Source organism: Pseudorca crassidens, chromosome 3 (assembly GCF_039906515.1).
Source record: "Pseudorca crassidens isolate mPseCra1 chromosome 3, mPseCra1.hap1, whole genome shotgun sequence".
Classification (NCBI taxonomy): domain Eukaryota; kingdom Metazoa; phylum Chordata; class Mammalia; order Artiodactyla; family Delphinidae; genus Pseudorca; species Pseudorca crassidens.
The window spans coordinates 113,896,614-113,915,018 of NC_090298.1; positions in this window are offsets into that span (position 1 = coordinate 113,896,614).

The window sequence follows — 18,405 nt, forward strand, 5'->3', positions numbered from 1 at the left end:
CTGCTTTGAAACAAGGCAGAAATACAGCACAGAGAATTTAAGCAAGTTGCCAAAGGTCACACAGCTGGTGAGTAGTAAAACCATGTTTTGATGCTAAAAAGTCTGGTCTCAGAGGCAGTGCTCTTAGCTACTGCTCTGTCACTGCCTCTGATAGCAAGTATTCAACCAGTGTCACTTACTCTTTTTCTCCTTTTGTATAATAAACTGTACTGGCAGTAAGGCCTTGATTTCTGTTTGGAGTCATGAAATCCTTATTGCAAGCCACTCCTTTGAATCTCAAAAGCCCTTACACAGAGAATCTCAAACTTGGCTTTCTGTTGTAATCACCTGGGGAGCTTCAAAAAGGAGTAATATCTAGGTCTCATCCTGAAGGTTCTGAGGGAATGGATCTGGGCTGCGTCCTGAGCAGGAGGGTTTTTGAAGGCTCCTTAGGTAATTCTAATGCACGGCATGCCTAAGAAGCCTGGCTCTAACAGACCTGCGCAGCAGCACGTTCACCTGGCCAGGACCATCGCACTCCATCTGACCAGATTTTATTTCCAGGTGTTGGTGACACAAGCAGACACACACAAAATGTGTCAGTTTAGACACACAGCCAAAGGGGAAATTCAGGTCCATCACATTCCCATAACACAGCTTCACACACATGCCTGTAGCTGCCGGATCCGTTTTTGCACGTCCCTTCACCACTGGGCCCTTGAAGGGTATGTGTTTAGGTGTAATAGCACGGTGCTGTGTCTCAGACTGTTTATACTAATCCCTATAGTTGGTGAAACTGTCACTTCATAAACGCCATTGTAATATGAAGGGCTTTTCTAAAAATAGAGTGTTTTTGTCTTCCAAAGTCTATGCCACCTGGAACTGTTGAACGCACACAGCTCCAGTGCAACTACAGTAAAGGTGGAAACCTGCTTTTACCTCATTTCTGTTTTCCACCTGCCCGTGCTTCTGGATAGCCTTCCCACCTAGTGGAGCCAGGAAAACATTTAGCAATTTGAATTTTTATATTCCCAAGTAAAATCATGGCAGAGTAGCATCCACTAGAGCTTGTGAGAAAGCTCGGCCACGCCCAGGAAAGCGACTGGCTCCTCCTTCTGGAGAGCCAGCCCCTTTTCTTCAGAAAAGAGTCTGAAATGCAGACTGCTTCCAGTGAGCTATGTTTGATAGGCTACTGAGGGAGATAAGGTGGCCATGGAAAGCCAGAGCTCAGGATTCGCTCACACATCCATCCACCAACATGTTCATGCCACGAGCACCTGCCTTATCCTCTGGCAGGCCCCAGGGACCAGCAGTACACAAGGCGAGCGTGGCCCTGCCTTATGGGGGCTCATGGGCTAATGAGGAGGACGGACGTTAAATGATAAAGTCACATAAATACACAACTACAAATTGTGATACGTGCTGAGAAAGAAAAAAAAAGATGCTATGAAACAAAGTAGCAGAGGAAATCTCCTTGAGGTTGGATGGTGGTGGAGGGACAGGGCAGCCACCCCAGGCCTAAGGGATGAGTCAGATGTGGCTAAGGGAGAGGGAGAGGAGTATTCGGGAAGGGGGCTTTATGAGGGCACGCTTACCCATCCCTCAAGGAATTAGCAGGACTGGAGGCAGTGAACCAGGGCAAGAAGGATATTAGGAGGGTGGGAGAGGTAGGTAAGGACAGACCACTTAGGGCCTTGGAAGCCAAGGGGGCAACTTGGGATTTTATCCTGAGCCCCCTAGGAGCCTTGAGGGTGGTTTAAGTGGGGATCTGCTGGGGGAGTAGATGGAGAGATTACATGACCACTGTTTGCCTTCCAGGTGGAAAAAGGATTGGAGAAGCACTAATGGATGTGAGGACACAGGAGGGAAGGTGAGAGGTGATGGCTCACAGCATCTTCGCCCTTCTGATCAACCTCACCTTTCTCTTGCCTGTATCCTTGAGGGCAAGGAGCAGCAGGTATGTCCGTTGCGAGTCAGCACTTGTGTTTTCTGTATCTGGAGGGATGAGGCGGCCAGGATGGAGTGTCGCCCTGCCACTGTGTCCTTATTCTCATCCACACTGTCCTCTAGGACCAGCAGAGCTGCAGGTCTGCTTCCCACCTGACCCGCAGGATTCTTGCCCTTGCATGTCTCTATCCTTTGGTGATAAACAAACACCTGGTATGAATATATTTACCCATCTATCTAGCTCTTGTCTGTCCCCTTTCTTGCAGCCTTTCTGCCAGTGTCTCAGTCTGGGCTCTGACCTCCTTTCACCTGGCTTGCTGTAGTAGATTTCTAACTTCCCTCGCAACTGGGTTTGGAACCTCCAATGTCTTCTGCTAATCAGGCCTGTCTTGAAGTCTGACTCATCCTTCCAAACCCCAATCTTCAGAACATCACTCCCCTGATTTTTCCTTGGCTCATCATTGCAGAACTGAGGTCCTTTCATTTGCATTCAGGTCTCCTGCTCCCTGGGTTCTCGACCAGACAGGACCGTTCTTTATTCTGGGACCATGGTCTTTGGTCTCCTCTCTTTTGTCTTTGGCATATGCTGTGCCTGACAGACTTGAGTGATCCCTTCTGTGAGGGACAGGAGCGTATCCTCATGTGACTTACTCCCCAGCCTCCATCCTCACTCTGCCTTACTTGTTCTGGGAGGGCAGATATCATAGCTTGTCCCTCCCTGTCGCTGCCCATCTTACTCATGGGGTCTGGAGACACTGAGCACACTTGGACACGTGCACCTGGAATTTTCTTCCCTTTTCACCCATCCTCGGGGAACGCTATCAGTTTAGCAACGGATCAGAGCTGAGAGACACCTCTGTTCTTTACCTCTAGAAGTTCACTTGCTTTCTCATCCTGCTTTGTCTCTTTCAGCACCAATCATGCCAGTCAGTGTTTTCTTTTAACAGAATAGAGGGCTCGAGAGACTTCTCTCTCAGCCAGTGTAACAGCATTTGCAGCAAGCCTTCCACCATGTCAGCCCCTCAGCTCCAGAAATCCCTTCCTCAGTGACGGGAAGGTAAAAGAGGACCAGTTCCATTTTCACCTGCTCTGCTTGCAAATGGCCACAAATTGATAGTGCGAGCCAGCTGTTGGTTGACTCAGCTCCACTGAAGGGAGTGAAAGCCTTGAATGTGTGTTACCTTCTCTGGGTCCCTAGTGGGTTCACAGGCTCCCACGTCTGCAGAGCCATGTTAAGTGGGCATGTCATAAGGCATCAGCAGATCGTTAGCTGATGCAGAGAGTACCCTTAATGAAGTGTCAGGAAGCATAACCATGGCCTCTGAATGGCATGGCTTCCAACACTGCAGCTTCTGATTGCTGATTTCTCAAGGACCTTACTAGCCTTCAGGGACATCATAGCTCTTAAATGTCAAAGAAAATAGGGACAGTGCCACCCAGGACTTAACGGGGAAATGTCTGATGACAACTTGACAGGCATGGGGCAATATTCTCCAAAAGGTCTGTACCGTCCCCAGTGTCCTGACTTCCTCTGCACACATCTTCTTAACTTTCGAACTCCATTCAACGAGAAATTATGAGAATACTGACAATACCCAACATTGGTGAGGGTTTGGAGCAACAGGAATTCTCATCTGTTGTTGGTTGAGGTGTAAAATTGTACAACCACCACTCTGAAAAAGGTTTTCATCTTATAAGACTAAGTATATGTTTGTCCTATGATCCACTCTTAGGCTTTGCCCCAAGAGAAATGAAAACACATCAATAGAAAGACTTTTACTCAGATGTACATAGGAGCCTAAGTGTTCACTAATAGAAGAATGTATAAAGAAACTATGACATAGTCATACAGTGAAATACGACACAGCAATAACAAGAGACACACTACTGATATATACCGCAACGTGGATGAACCTGGAAAACATGATGCTGAATGAAAGGAACCTTACACAAAAGAGGACATATTGTGTGATTCCATTTATGTGGAATTCTAGAACAGGCAAAACCAGCTTATAACAAATAATCAGAACAGTGGTTGCCTCTGAGGGAGCTGAGGGCAGGGATCAACTGGGAGGGGCCATGACAGAACTTTCTAGGATGATGGTACTGTTCTCTATCTTGATAGCAGTTTGGTTTACTCAGGTGTCTGCATTTGTGGAAACTCAGAATGTACACTTAAAACTTGTGCATTTCATTGTATGTAAATTTTCATCAAAAGAGAAAACTGTACACAAATATTAACCTTAATGATTTTCACGCTGAAGTATTTAGGAGGAAGTATGCTATTGTCTGCAATTTACTTTGAAACAAAAAACATAAGATGGATCGGTGGATGGATAGAGGGATGGGTAGATGGATGAATATGTGATAGAGCAAGTATAGTTGAGTGTCAATGCTAGGACGTAAATGATGGATGTATAGGTATTCATTGTAAAATTCTTTCAACTTTGCTGTATGGTGAAAGGCCTGAAAGTAAGGTTCAGTATTATGTGCTGCCTTGACATCTGGTAAAATCAGGAGGGCCTCGAATGGCCTTACCTCAGGTTCCCCTCCCCACTCTGCTTGCATGGATAAGGTCCCCAGCCAAACAGTCCTCTTTACCCAGGGCACCAGATGCGCTGCCTATAGATGCAGTCCCTGAGTTGGGGGCCTCAGTTCCCTGCTAGTCTGAGGAATTATTCAACCAAGTCAGTCCCATCCTCCCATGGGGCCAGGGACACCCCACCTCCTGATACTACAAAGCTTGCTCACAGCCCTGGTTGTCCACTCTGTTCCTGGAGGCAACCTCTATGGGATCCTGTCCAGTGTGTGGTGTCCTCCTACCCAGGCTGTGAGTATATGTGACTAATTTGGGACTGACATGTACACACTGCTGTATTTAAAATGGATAACCAACAAGTATCCACTCTGTAGCACAGGGAACTCTGCTCAGTGTTATGTGGAAGCCTGGATGGGGATGAGAGGGGAGTTTGCGGGAGAATGGATACATGTCTATGTATGGCTGAGTCGCTTTGCTGTGCACATGAAACTGTCACAGCATTGTTAATCAGCTATATTCCAGTATAAAATGAAAAGTTTAAAAAAATATATGAAAAAAAATATCTCATCTGTCCCGTGTCGGGTGTTGTGTGTCCAGCCATCCCCATCACTCCAGGGTGGGATCCCTCCATGGCAGATGGAGTGAATAGGAGACAATTAAAACTTGCTATATGTTTGAAACTTTACTTTAAAATGTTGGGAAAAAATGTATGTGCCCAGTAATGAACGATGTTACAAAGGAGAAAGCATTGCTTCTAACTTTATTGAGCTTAGAGTTTACTTAGGGAAATTCTTAGTAGTATTAAACCACACACTGGGCACTTAAATGTGGCACACACTTTACCTGCTGTCTGTCGTTAAATCTTGACTTGCCCAGCATCTGTCAGTGAGTAGAACAGTATGAGAACTAATGTATGAGAACCTAGCGGCCTGAGGGTAGAAAGTCCTGCCCCACTTACTAGCTCCGTGACTTCTAGGCAAATGACTTCCCTCTCTGGGCCTCTATGCTTTGTCTATAAAAAAGAAAGGTTGCCACAATTCACCCTTCCAGCTCTAACAGGCTAAAGATCTGTAATTTTGAAATCAGTGTGCTTATAATTACCTTATGACAGGAGAAAGGAAAGAGGCATCTTATTTCTGGGTCCCTGATCCCTGCATTGTCACTCATTTGGGAAATAGTTTATTCCAATGCAAACTTACCCCCTAGTTTCCACCAGAGCATAAACCCCCAAAGAGCAGGAAATTATTTGCCTGACTAATTTAATCATCTGGTTTTGAGAATTTGCACATCAGCCAGGGAAAATAGCTTTTTTGTTGCTGCTGTTACACTAATACTTCCCACTGTGAATCACATAGTCAGATAATTCAACCCAGCTTCCTTCTGGACAATCGTTTAGAGGCAAACCATGGTTTTCCTCTAACTCTCAGGAAGGTTAGTGTGAGGATTTCATACAGGGACAGGCCACATCTGTGCAATGAAGTGGAGCGTGTGACTAAGCAGTCTGGATGTGTGGATAAAATTGTCACACGTGGTCAGGACAGATTCACGGCATGTCTGCAGAGATAGCAGTTTTTTTCCTTTTATTCTTCTCAGGCTTCAGCTCTCTGAAGATCGGTGAAAGATGATGGCTGATCTGGGGCATATTCACTGAGGACAAAGAGAGCCAGATTGTGCTTCGGACACATCATTCTGAGGTGCATTAAAATCTGGCTGAAAGCTTGTGGGAGAAAGGACAGATAGTCCCAATTATCTGCAGATACCCACATACCTCTGCCTGTGAAAATAGTCAGTTACCCATCACCAATGGGAATGTTTTCACTGTAGGAGGCCTGGGCTTGCTCTAAACCAGGATTTCTCAGCCTCGGCACTAGTGATATTTTGGAGATTGTTTTTCATGTTGGGAGCCTATCCTGGGCATTGTGGGATGTTTAGCACCATCCCTGGCCTCTTATCAGTAGATGCCAATAGTATCTCCCTAGTTGTGACAACTAAAATGTCTCCAGACATTGTCAATTTCCCCAAGCTGGGAATCACTGCTCTAAACCATCCATACTCCCTTTACTTCACTCTGGAGCCCAAGCTAGACATTTATGAAAAGGTTGGGTAGCGTAAGGGAAGGAGCAGATGCTTCACCACCCTGACCTCAGGCGGCTGTGAAGAAAGCTTAGTTTCTAAAGAATGCCCTCAACTTGGCACACATTTTTTAAATTGTGGTAAAATACACGTAACATATAATTTACCATCTTAATCATTTTTAAGAGTGATGTTGCTAAGTCTGTGTATATTGTTGTACCACAAATCTGCAGACCTTTTTCATCTTCCCAAACTGAAACACTGTGCCCATTGGACAACTTCCCATTTCTGTCTCTACCCAGCCCCTGGAAATTACCATTCTACTTTCTCTCTCTTTGAGTTTGACCACTCTAGGTATATCACATAATTGGAATCATACAGTATTTGTGTTTTTGTGACTGGTTGTCACTTAACATCATGTCCTTAAGGTTCATCCATGTTGTCAGAATTTTCTTCCATTTTAAGGCTGAATAATACTCCATCATACTGTTTATTCATTCATCTATTGGTGAACCCCCTTGGGTTGCTTTGGGCTATTGTGAATAGTGGGCATGGATGTTCAGATAGCTGTTCAACATCTTGCTTCAATTCTTTGGGATACGTACCCAGAATTGGAATTCAATTCTTTGGGATACATACCCAGAATTGGAATTGCTGGATCAGCTGGTAATTCTAGTTTTAATTTTCTGAGGAACTGCCATACTGCTTTTCATAGTAGCTGTACCATTTTACTTTCACAACAAGAGCACACAAGTATTCCAATTTCTCTATATCCTAGTGAACACTTGTTATTTCTGTTTTTTTTTTTTTATAGTAGCCATTCTAATACATGTAAGGTGGTATCACATTTGGTTTTGATTTGCATTTCCCTGAAGATTAGTGATGCTGAGCACCTTTACATATGCTGGTTGGCCTGTGTATTATTGAAAAAATGTCTACGCACATCCTTTGAACATCTTTTAATAGAGTTATTTGTTTTTTTGTTAAGTTGTATGAGTTCTTAATATATTCTGGATATTAACCCTTTATTAATTATATAATTTGCAAATATTTTCTCCCATTTCTGGGTTGCCTTTTCCTTCTGTTAATTGTGTTCTTTGATGCACAGAAGTTTGTTTTTTTTTTACTTCATGATTCCATTTATATATCATTTTTTAAAACATCTTTATTGGAGTATAATTGCTTTACAATGGTGTGTTAGTTTCTGCTTTATAACAGAGTGAATCAGCTATACATACACATATATCTCCTCCCTCTTGCATTTCCCTCCCACCCTCCCTATCCCACCCCTCTAGGTGGTCACAAAGCACCCAGCTGATCTCCCTGTGCTATGTGGCTGCTTCCCACTAGCTATCTGTTTTACATTTGGTGGTGTATATATGTCCATGCCACTCTCTCACTTCGTCCCAGCTTACCCTTCCCCCTCCCCGTGTCCTCAAATCCAGTCTCTACATCTGTGTCTTTATTCCTGTCCTGCCCCTAGGTTCTTCAGAACCTTTTTTTGTTTTTTTCAGATTCCATATATATTTGTTAGCATACGGTATTTGTTTTTCTCTTTCTGACTTACTTCACTCTGTATGACAGACTCTAGGTCTATCCACCTCACTACAAATAACTCAGTTTTGTTTCTTTTTATGGCTGAGTAATATTCCATTGTACATATGTGCCACATCTTATTTATCCATTCATCTGTCGATGAACACTTAGGTTGCTTCCATGTCCTGGCTATTGTAAATAGAGCTACAATTAACATTGTGGAACATGACTCTTTTTGAATTATGGTTTTCTCAGGGTATATGCCCAGTAGTGGGATTGCTGGGTTATATGGTAGTTCTATTTTTAGTTTCTTAAGGAACCTCCATACTGTTCTCCATAGTGACTGTATCAATTTACATTCCCACCAGCAGTGCAAGAGGGTTCCCTTTTCTCCACACCCTCTCCAGCATTTATTGTTGGTATATTTTTTGATGATGCCATCCTGACTGGTGTGAGATGATATCTCATTGTAGTTTTGATTTGCATTTCTCTGATGATTAGTGACGTTGAGCATCCTTTCATGTGTTTGTTGGCAATCTGTATATCTTCTTTGGAGAAATGTCTACTTAGGTCTTCTGCCCATTTTTGGATTGGGTTGTTTGTTTTTTGGATATTGAGCTGCATGAGCTGCTTGAAAATTTTGGAGATTAATCCTAAGTTTGATGTAGTCCAATTTAATTTTGTTGTTCATGCCTTTGGTATCATATCCAAGAAATCCTTGCCAAATACCACATCATGAAGCTTTTCCCCTGTTTTCTTCTAACGGTTTTATAGTTTCAAGTCTTAGGTTTAGGTCTTTGATCCATTTTGTGGGGTAACACACACTTTTATATTTAATATTATCATGTGACATAGTTCTCTGAGGCCTGAGGCAGCCAGGCCTCACCTGGTCACTTACGCATGGAGTCATGGTTACCCTGATAAGCTACATTTCCCAGGATCGTTCCTCTCTAGCTACAACCTCCTGTAAAGTCCCCGACACCATTCTTTTTTTTTTTAATGAAATTTGTTTTTACATTTTTATTTTTATGTTTTTGGCCACGTGGCTTGTGAGATCTTAGTTTCCCCACCAGGGCTCTAACCCGGGGCCCCAGCAGTGGAAGCTCAGAGTCCCAATCCCTGGACCACCAGGGAATTCCCTCCCTGACACCATTTTGGGAATACCAACAGGGCCCACACGTGAGCTCACAGGCAAACTTGGTCAGCCACTGTAGTTAAGTGCCCTTTCAACAGGGCATCAACTGGGCATCACCAAGTCCAGTGAATATCACTACCTTGTCCAGACCTAAATCATCTCTCAACCATTGACACTCCGGCCAGGCATGCCTCTACTTTTCATTAAGCACTGCCATTTCCCATAATCCACTGCTGCCACTTCCACCAACTCGTGTGGGGACTGCCAACACCATCCTGGAGCTGGGTGCCAGAGCTGTGTGGGAGATTGGATTGACGTGCGGGCACACGTCTACCTCTCTATGGTGGTACATTGTCCTAAAGGGGCTACCCAGCTTGGATTTTGTTTTTTTGTTTTACTTTAGCAATATAGCACTTTCAGCATTTGCTCCCAATGTCCTCTGTCCCTGAAACCAGACGTGAATGCATGGGGGTAAAGCTAAGCTTGCGACATCCAGTGGCAGGGCAGCCACCATGCCATGCTCAGACCCAGCTCCAGTAACAAAGCTTTGTAACAGGCTGAAGCTGGTGGAACCTAGCTCCTCTTTCCCTTGGGATGAGTACTTTCCCATCATGGTCCCCAGTCCCTCATGCACATGGACTTCTGTCTCTCTGCCTTTCAGTACTCCAGCTTAGCACTGCCCTAAAACCCCCCACCTGAATTCTATTAGAACAGTCGTGAGCTCAGGAGAGCAGCTTCCCTGCCACGCTGAGGCTTCGCTGTGAATTATTCATGGCACTGAATAAAGCTCCAGTGTAGGGTGTTCCCAAGCAGGTACATAAATCTCATCTATGAAGAATCTCTACGCTTTACTTAAAAGGGATATTTATCATATACTATGCAATATTTATGAGTTAATTTGAATCCCACAACGGAACAAAATACAATATCTACCAGAAAACACCAGTAATCCTTCCATTATGCACCACTGTTGACACACTGTTAATTTCATTCTAATTGCACAATCTAATCACTGAAACATTAGCATCTGTATGGCAGTAATTCAAAATGTTCCAGCTGAGGGGGATGGGAAAACAATGCAAAATAGGCTGGCAGTGAAACCATGAAAAAAATGGAATTAGGAATTGCAGCATCTGGTTGCCAGCACCTGTTAGGTAGACAGCAGGGTTAAGTGGTACCAAAAGCCATAGAACTTTCCCCTAGTTGAAGAGAAAAATGATTTTGCTTTGTGCCTAAACCTCCCGTTGGAGTCATGAATAGGTTTTCTAAAGTTATATGGATAATTAACAGGTGCATTAGTAAAGAGGTGTTCAGTGAGGCTTTAATGAGATGATGCAAGGAGAGCAGGCAGCATAGCCTGGTATTTAGCTCAGTAAATACTAGTTTAAAAAACTTTCTATTCCTTTTTAAATGTACACTGAGTGCACCGTGTGGTATGGAAGAAAGGAAATGTGCTTTGGAATCCTACAATTGTGATCCAGTGACAGTACTTAACAAAATAACCCCTCTTCATTTACCCTGGGAACCTCATCTTCCTCATCTATAAAATGGAGATGCCATTACCTTCAAAGAATTGGTGTGAAGATTAAGTGAGATAATACAGTGCCTAGCAGAGTGCCTAGTTCATCACCATCATCATGATCATCATCATCATCATGTAGCAGCCATAACATATAATGTTTGTTGATCGCCAACTGTATGCCCAACACTTAGCTTAACATTCTAAGTAGGAGGTTTTATTGTATCTATTTGATAGATGAGGAAACTGAAATTCTTACAGGTTAAGTGACTTGCCCAAGGTTGCATAACTAATAAACACTCTTTTTTTAATTGAAGCCACATTAGTTTGACACTCAAGCTCGTGAACGTAATCACTCTGCCAAATTGACTTGTCCCTTTGTTGCAGGACTTTCAATGATGCTCAGTGGCTTGGGATCTGAGAATCCAGACAGAAAGGCTGACTGAAGGTAGGGATGGATGAGGCGGGAGGATGGGAGAGGGAAAAGTTAATGGTCCCAGGGAGTACACTGTTGAGATGGCTGTCTGTGAAATGACTTAGACAAGAGGGTGTGTGCATGTGTGGGTGGGGGAGAGGGACATCGAATAGATGCTAGGAAACTGACATGAAGTCAAAGGAGTAATGAACTGAGGAAACTGAGCAAGTCAGATGATTAGAAGGCAAGATAAAGTCCCCAACTATTCACCCAAGAGGTCTCTTCTTCAAGCAGCTGTGGATCCAATGGCTTGTAAAGGCTCCTTAGTGGAAAGTGGAAACACACCCTTGTGTTATGCTGACTGGATTCTAACAGTGTGATACTTGTAGAAATGAAACCACATCCAGAGGAGGAAAGGTGTGGTAATCTCAGCATCACTCACAATGTAGCTACCTTCCTCTAAAAAATTTTAGGAGGGAAGAAAAATGCATGGTTGAGAATCTTAACAGCATAGGAAAAATAGAGTTGAGAGGACCAACGTCACAGAAACCCTATGAACACCCTTATAAAACTTTCACATTCATCACTACAAAATAAATCCAACTCAGTCCAATTAAAAGAATATCAGTTGTGTTTAATACATTTCAAAATAACGATAAAAAAATAACGTTAACTGGTACTATACATTTAATTTATGTGTCATGGAAAATTTTAATATTACCCTTCCTTGAGGCTTCAGAAGAATACCTGGAAATGCATTTTGCTTTGTCATAGACATATTTTTTGCTATTTGATTTTCAATCTAAATGTATAATTCCTTTTTGATGAGATGACTCAGCCTTTTTGACTCCCACCCCCCTGGTCTTATCGTGGTCCCAGGGGCTGAGCCCTAAGTCCAAGCACATCCATCAGCATCCTCCTAGAGATTTGTACAGCTCAGCTCTCCCTTCCAAACACATGTCAGAATGTAGCTGTGAGCCCTGGTTGACCTCCTTTAGCTTTTTCTACTCTCTCCCAAGTCTTCACCATAAAAAAACCTCCATTCTACTTTGTTCTTTTCTATTCTCAAGCCCTGATTTCTGCTTTTTATGTTAACAGCTAATAGAAGTGACTCATATGCTGTCACTGAAGTTCTTCTGGATGTATAAAGGCTGATGCAAGGGAAGCTCTGTACTCTAGTATTTTCAGCACAGGATATGCATGTGGTTTGGGAAGGATTACAACCTAGTGCTTCAGAGTCAGAATCAAAAGTATTTTCATATTGTTCCCTGGCAAAAAGTTTCTTTCCAAATTCAGATTCGGGTGTGTCCAGTGAACTTTCCCTCAGATAAAGCCATGAAGGTCATTTCTATCGAGCTGTCTTTCTGTGGAGCCTCACAGAGACCAAAAACAACCTCTTCTTCATTAGAACTGTGTATGACATGGCACTGTTAACACGCCCAAAAGATGGAAAGAGCATTTCAGAAATGTCATTTAGTGCCAATTGAGGCAATGAGAATGGATGTTAGCCTGCAAATTAACTAAAACTGTTTTGGTGATGACCAGCATTGGCAAGAGTGTATTAACACAGGCACTGATACACAACCAGTGAGATCGTAAGTTGGTATGTACCATCCTCCTGAAAAGAGACTTGGCGATATGTTCTAAGAGCTTTTAGTGTTAGATTTCGTATCCACAGCAACTTCGAACTTAAGTTTAGATTCTTATGTTTATCTCTTTTGGGGAGAGACAGTACTGGCATTGGCATGGCCTGTAGAGAGTGATTTTTTTTTTTTTTTACCCATAAAATTGGCCCTATGAGTCTACTTCAGTCTGTGAGAGCTGGAATGATGTGAGTCTGTCCTAAGAGGCAGCTCTCCTTCGGAGAGTCCAGCAGAATCAGGCATCTGGACCTATGAGACTGAAGGCCAGCCCCTGGACTGTGGTTAATTGAACAGACTGAGTTCCCTGGGGAGACCTCTTGACAGCGATGCCATTGACAGTTCTCTGCAACGCCTTGACCAGCTACTTCCTGGTCATACAAACTGGGACAGAGAACATAGATATAATTTACTCTGAGAAGAAACTCAGAGGATGATGTGCCTCAGTGCTAGAATGGGAAGAAATGGTCCCAGAGAGCAAAACAGAAGTATGAGCAAAGGTGAAGGGCAGCAGTAGACATCAAATGCATTTTGATGTCATTGATAGTTTTGAGCCTTGAATGCATAACTTAGGTACAGGTGACAACAGAAGTGACTCAAGAATCCTAAGGCAGTCAACCTGTTGAAATAAGGACGATTTTAGAAAAACGAATTGTGACAGGTTTTGGAATCACTTCTTGTCCATTACTGAGGTTGGGGTTGTGAGGAACAAAAGAAGACAGCAGTAGATATTAGTGAAAAAGGAAGAAACTTCAAGGACACGTGAGGTAGAGTCTCCTGGTTGTCAGGGGCTATAACCCTAGAACTGGATGCTGCTAGTCAAGGATTCCTATCACTGGCAATTTTCAGGGAGGAAACTGATACACCACCTTTCCTATCTAGTTTAGCCAGACAGGGGCCTGGATTTCATAACCCCTGAGGAATCTGAACCAAGTCTTAAACGTTCAACTGTGATTATAGGGAAAGCTATTTGCTTTCCTGCCTCCTTCAGGTCATCTCTAGTCTTCAGCTCCCTATTTCTGGCCCAGATTATCTGGGAGCTGTTTGCATTTTACAGAAGCAAGTTAAGGGAAATTGATCATTAGGTTCACAGTGAATTGCTTAAATCTCTCACAACATGCAGTCTTACAGTGAGTGTATTTACAGAAACAACAATGAAGCCTACTTTCTCTAGATTACTTTTTAAGTTGAAAATAGAGATCCTAGTATTTTTTCAGAAAGCAAATAAATGGTTTTTGTCATTTCAGTGAGTATTAAAGTGTGTAGTACTTTGAGTTGCTAATAAAAATGACAATTGGTGTGTTACTTATTCAGAATCCAAAAGGATGGTGTGTGAAATAAACTATGAACACTATACCAAGCATTATCAAGATGTAGAGAAATGCATATGCTTTCAAATCTACAAGTTATAAAGCAATCTTATCATCATAAATGTTATAGCAATGAAATAATGGCTCTCATTTAGCTAAACCTATTGAGTGAATATTGTAAAATTCCTAAATGGTATAGTTTGAAGAAAACAAGCTGACAGGAACCTTGATATATTGAATTTAAACCACATAATTTATCAGTTAAGATGATTTTAAATGCAGGAAATAGTAACTCAACTCCAGCTGGCTTTAAAAATAAGAGGAATGCTGCTCTTGCATAAAAGCAAGTCAAGAGGCAAGGCAGGATTTGGGGCCGATGGAGTTGGGGGTTCAGCCGTATCATGGTGGAGCCATGGGGTTTTCGTCTGTCTGGACTGCCACGCACGGCATCAACTTCATCCTAAAGCCCCAGAAAAATGTTTTCAACTCTACAGCTTGTTTTCTTGTTGGTAATACCACAGTTGTAACACTCTCTGCATTTTCTTGCTCAGGCAGGTCTTTCTGCTTCGAGATGAACTCCAAGAGAACTCCAGGCCTTTGAGCTCCCAGGACGCAGGTCCAGATCGCAGCTCCCACAGCAGCCAATTCAACCTGGTCCTCGGCACCTCCAGTGCCTGCGTCCCCACCACTTTTGACCTGGGGTAAGGGTCACGGCCAGGTGGTGGTGAATTTTCGGTTGTCTTGGCCTCCAAGCAAGGAGCAGAGCAGCCTCTCAGCCTCTCAACCACATAGTTCTCTTTTGGGTTAAAGGTAGGCTCTTGTATTGTAAATAGAACCAATAGGATGGGTGTATATATATGGAGGGAGAGAGATTAATTTTAACCAGTCTTCTCACGCAGCTGTGGAGGCTCCAAGTGGAAAGTCTGCAGGGTAGACTGGCAGGCTGGAGACTCGGGAAGGAGCTGATACTGGATTTTGGAGCCTGAAGCAGTCTGGAGGCAGGATTTTCTCTTCCTCAGGGGACCTCCTTCTTTTTTCTCCTAAAGCCTTCGACTGATTGTATCAGACCCAGCCACATTATCTTAGGTAAGCTGCTTTACACAGTCTGCTGGTTTCAGTGTTAACCTCATCTAAAAATACCTTGACAGCAACATTTAGACTAATGTTTGATCAATATCTAGGTATCATGGCCTAGGCAAGTTGACATATACAATTAACCATCACAGCTCCCATGCTGAAAAGCGGTCCAGCAGAGGCAGGGTGTTCCTGGGGGCCAGGCAGATAAAGGGGTAGAGCTGGTAGTCCACTGACCCTGCCTGAAACGTCAGGATCGCACCTGGCTACAGAGAGTAAAACCCCAGACTGGACAGCACTCCATGCCTCCAGCTGCTGTGTCTTATCTCCCCCATGACAGCAAGAACACACTGAGCCTCGGAAGGAGCCCATGCAAGTGAGGATCCTTGGTACCGAAATGTCATTATCCTCACGGTAAGTGTATTTCTGCCTTCGGCTAAGAGACAATTATGTTTTTAAACTCCCAAGCCAAACCATTATTAATAGTAAAGAAGGGGGCTTCCCTGGTGGCGCAGTGGTTGAGAGTCTGCCTGCCGATGCAGGGGACGCGGGTTCGTGCCCCGGTCCGGGAAGATCCCACATGCCGCGGAGCGGCTGGGCCCGTGAGCTATGGCCGCTGAGACTGCGCGTCTGGAGCCTGTGCTTCGCAATGGGAGAGGCCACAACAGTGAGAGGCCCATGTACCGCAAAAAAAAAAAAAAAAAAAAAAAAAAAATAGTAAAGAAGGAATGGGTTAATAATCGTAACACTTTTATTTAGAAAGGAGAAAGTGAAAACATTGTGCAGTGGTCCCTCGTATTGGTGTATCCTGCTGCTCGACAGAACTGGTAGGAACCTTCTGCCCTGGGAATGGAATGACTCTTTGGCCAGCCAGCTTGACATTCCTGGATTCTACTACCTGGGACAGTGCTTCTCTTGTTCCAGTTTCCTCCATGGCTGCTCCTGACATGTGTGCTGGGGGATGATTTGTGCTCCTCTGGGGGATGTATAGTTTCTGCAGTCCACTTCCCAGTATGACAAATTCCAAGGTCAAGGGGTTGCTTAGAAATTAGGTTTGTAGGCTATGGTCAGCCAGACTGGGGCTTTCTTTAGCCATAGAGGTCCCTTCTAAACTCAGCAGTTTCCAGTCTATTTGGTTCTAGGAACATAGAAGACTAGGCCAAGCTGGAGGTGACGGTGGTCTAATATAAGACTCTGTGCTGTGTACTTATATCGATTAGGATGTTTTGGCTGCAAGTAACAACAACAAAAAGTAAAGGTGGCTTAAATCTGTAAGGATATTTCTTGTTTACAAAAAACTACAAGAAATCTGGAGATAAGTGATTCCAGGGTTGATTCAGAGGACTAGCAATGTCAGGGCTCTGGGTCTACACCCTGCAATGCTGTTGGCCTTTCGCTAAGAGTAACAGGATGATTACTGAAGCTTTAAGCAACATATTCTTCAGTAATATTCCAGGCAGGCTGTAGGGCAGGGATAGCAAAGGGGACCTTCCTCTTGCAATATTCTTTCTTTTATTATGAAGGAGAAGTCCCCCCAGCAGATGTCCCCTTAGTCTCACTGGCCACATTGGGTCACATACCCCCATTCAGTGCAACCCCTGGTGGAGGTGACTGGCATTACCTGGCCAGCTTAAACCGCTCACCCCAGGGAGGTGAAAATGCCAGTCTTCCCTGAGGCCACTGCTGCCTACCTGCTGCCTACAGGATAAGTAAGATGAGGGGTGGCTGAGGGAAGGGCGTCTGCCACAGATCTGTAGAAAGAGAAACACCTGAAGACTGGAGAAGGTGGTGCCCAGAAAATGTCGAGTATTTGTGGAATCCTTTTGGAGACATACTAAGGAAGGGTGTAAGACCTGCATGAAGTTTCTTCTCCACTGGTTCAGGGGCCATAGCATGAGATACAGACAACAGAGAACAGAAACAACCCAGCACAACAGGGGAAGGGTAGAGCAAAGGAATGGAGAATCGAGGAGTGAAAATGGCAAAGGAAAGGGGAAGTTGGAGAGCACAGGGAGGCAGAAAGGAGCCTTTTTTTTTTTTTTTTTTAAAGATTTTCATAGTGAAAAGGTTATGAATGTTTTCAGCATTTTCTTCTGGGAAAGAGAGGGTACATGGAAAAAGACTCACGCTGTGGACAGGGGTCAGTCCAGGTCTTAGGGGATCTGAACCTTATACAATTTGAAGGGTCTTCTTTAAGAAAAAGAAAAAATTCTAAGTATAAAATTAGCTAAAAAGTGAATATTTAGAATGAGGAAAGAGATCTAAATAAACTACCCCAATTTAAAAAATATGACAAAAACCAGAAAATGACATTATTTTTATTAACTGGCTGACACACCTCTTGAATAATTTTTCCTTCCGTTTTTGCCTGTATGTACCTCTTAATACTGATGATGATTTTTGTAATATATTTCATAGCTAGCTTAGGAAGATAATTCAGTCTTCTAGCATAGTTGGTTAAAAAAAGATATTTTTTATTATAGTTAGAATACGTAAAACATGTGACATCACACACAGATGTCCTCACTGCTTGTTGCACTGCTTCAGGCTGGTGCCCTACGAACGCAGGCATTCAGTTAAATTCTGTTTCACACGATTCTGTGCAGAAAAGGGAAAAATGTGTACGGTGTAACTGTCATTGCATTCCTGACCGTTTTGACAAGGTGTCGATGAGAACCAAATTCTCCACTTAGAATTTTACACATCTAATGAAGTTTCCCTGACTTGGCTTCTGGCTCTGTATTTTAAACCTTGTTCCTCCTCCCTATTCACATACTTGCAGTGCCAGGCCCTTGAAGCATGTGTCTGGGCTGGCAGCCTCACCTTCGCTGTCATGGGACCAGGTGAGTGAGCAGAGCAGCAGTGTACCTGGATAGTATTCTTCCACCAGATGGCTAGCAATGACTGCGCACCTCCCATAAACATAACCCACTAGACCCAAACTAACTGTGTTCAGAAGTCCACTTCTCCTGAGCCAGATCCAAAAGAAATTGTCACAGCTACTCCAGCACCATCCGACAAGAGGAAAGTGCCAGAAGGGAAGTTGGCATGGGAAGAGATAGTAGTCTCCACCATCTATGGTTCAAATAGCTGATTTTTCAAATTTCACAGAAACATATGACAATGTGTAGAGATTACTAGGTCCCTCCCAGGACCTAAATCATAAGCTTCCTTTGCTTTGGGTAAAACTACCTCTGTCTGGAGGGAACAGAGGGTATTGATGGGAAGATGGGGGTCA